The sequence below is a fragment of the Athene cunicularia genome (genome assembly GCF_003259725.1).
Source record: "Athene cunicularia isolate RWA chromosome 3 unlocalized genomic scaffold, athCun1 chr3_part1, whole genome shotgun sequence".
NCBI classification, from domain to species: domain Eukaryota; kingdom Metazoa; phylum Chordata; class Aves; order Strigiformes; family Strigidae; genus Athene; species Athene cunicularia.
The window spans coordinates 122,165,528-122,167,680 of NW_020799097.1; the positions used below are offsets into that span (position 1 = coordinate 122,165,528).

The 2,153-nt window shown below is 41.0% G+C and overlaps 1 long non-coding RNA gene across 1 annotated transcript in view; it reads left to right on the plus strand.

The window, feature by feature from the left end:
* LOC113478372 overlaps positions 1-1,257 on the plus strand; it is a 58,863-nt gene extending 57,606 nt beyond the window's left edge. Inside the window, exons 4-5 of the long non-coding RNA XR_003398047.1 lie at positions 467-695; positions 1,149-1,257. This is a non-coding gene — a long non-coding RNA (uncharacterized LOC113478372). The remainder of the gene's footprint in view (positions 1-466; positions 696-1,148) is intronic.
* The last annotated feature ends 896 nt before the right edge of the window (positions 1,258-2,153 follow it).

Here is a 2,153-nt window from a genome sequence, read left to right on the forward strand (position 1 = left end):
CCCCCCCCCCCATAGCTCCAGTTTACTGGAGCACAGGCTTGTGGACCTTGAGTTGGAGACACTTCAAATGTTTGACGATGTAGGAGAGTAAAGCATGAGGAAACATTGGGGAGCTCAATGCAATGCAGTGGGAAACAGGTGGGAGGGATGGAGAAGCCATGAGGAGGGCTGAGGCACCCCCAGTACTTTATGTGCAGTTATTTGTACCCCACCCTGGCTCTGCTTGCTGTTTGAAACATAGCCAATGCATACAAGTCAATGATACAAGTAGATCAGAAGCACATTTTGGGGTATTTCTCAGGTATTGTTGGCCTTTTTTTGTACAAATGGCTGATCGCTTCTCATGTGAGATCAGTACCTCTTAGAAAGAAAGATAGAAAACAAGATTTTTTTTTTTTTAAATTGAATAATTTTCTAAAATAAATGTTATTCTTTTGTCTTACCATCTTTAATCCTGTTTATGTAGGTGTGTACAAATATACGCACTCAAAGGCAAAAATACCTCATGAGGAGTCCCACAAAAGAAACGCTTTACAATATTTCAAGAAACCATGCAGAAACATGAAGATCAAGTGAGGGGGAACATGTGCCAGTCTGGTCCACTAACCTGCTTAGATGCAGCTTGTTAACAGCAAAATAACCTGCCATCTGATGCTCCGCATGCTGTCTGCATGCTGGCACTCAGCAGACCTCAGGTATGGAAACCCTCTCCTAGCAGAATGATGGGATGTTTCTTTGTCCTGCCTAGTGGATAAATTTTAAATACATGTCTGTAGGGTCTCAGCCAAGTTTTGTAGCAATTGTAGAATGTGAAGAACATGCACCACAGTGTTGGGATTCATCTCTTCTTCCTTGGCCACCCAACAAACCAGCACCTTTCCCAGGCTGAGGGTGTTGACACCTTCATTGCTCCAGGAAAGGGCTGTGTTGAAACATTTCTTTTTCCCCAACTATATCAGTTGGCCTTATAAAAGATGTAACCTCTCTGTCCATATGGTCTGTACCAATACATAATATTTCAGTGCTGGCAGCCTACTTCATGCTTGGGCTAATGGGTTGGCCACGGGTTTTCCTGAAGAATTTGGGTAAAATCATTTTGCAACTTACTTTGCCTATGGCCTGCTTTTGCTTTTTTTTTTTCGATGCAGACCTCAGAAGCAATCTTCTCAAACATGGTTATACATTTCACTGTAAGTGAAAGAGAACAAAAGAAATAAAAACACAACAAGGCTCTTTCTCCACATTGGTACTTTCTTCAGACTTTGTACTGAGGATTTCCAGTTGCATTTGTTGTCTTATGGTAAGAATGAATTTATTGATGGTAGCTGGGAAAAAAAAAGAAAAAAAAAAAAAAGGAAAAAAATGAATTAAATCCCTTGAGATAGAAGGTATGTCATGAACTTCCCCAATTATTTGCAAATATTTCTGCCAGTATCAATAAATCCCTCAAATTTCAGGATAGGCTACATTAATTACAGGATGGTGTTATGTATTTAAAGGTTGCTGAAAGTTATATCTGCGATCAGTCATGTTCAAGCTGCATGTTCACATGAAATATTTGTTATTTTAATATGTAGGCATGCACTCGAGCAGCAATAGCATCCATGATGTTTTAATAGTCTTTTATTAGTTCATACTCTCCTTGTAATCTTGTTTTACAGTATGTGCATTCAATGTGTTTGTGTCTATGCTCTTCATGCACACATCGCAGGATGCCAAAACATCCTTCTGCTTCCTTGTTTCCAACCACTTAGTCAGCCACTTGAATGCTTTCCAAATCTTGTTAAAAAACAGAAATAGAGCTATCACTTCTTCTTGTCGGAGTGCACAGAAAGGGGTGGATGGAGAGGGCAGTGGAGAGGTAGAGGAGAAGGCTGAATGGCTGTGAGGTGGGGGGATCTTCATGGGTGAGCTCAGAAGAGCCTCAGTGATGGGATGCCCAGACCTGATCAGGTCCCACAGCCTCACTGTGAATAGCAATGTTTGGGGTTCGTTTGCTGGATAAAAAAATGCTGCAAAGATACTCCTTGTATGTTACCTCCAGTTTAAGAAGTTTATGAAGCAAAAATTCCCTGCCCAAAAATCACAGGGTATTTGGTTGAGCTGACATGGATTCATTATGTTTATATCTTAAATTTCGCCCCCCCCCCCCC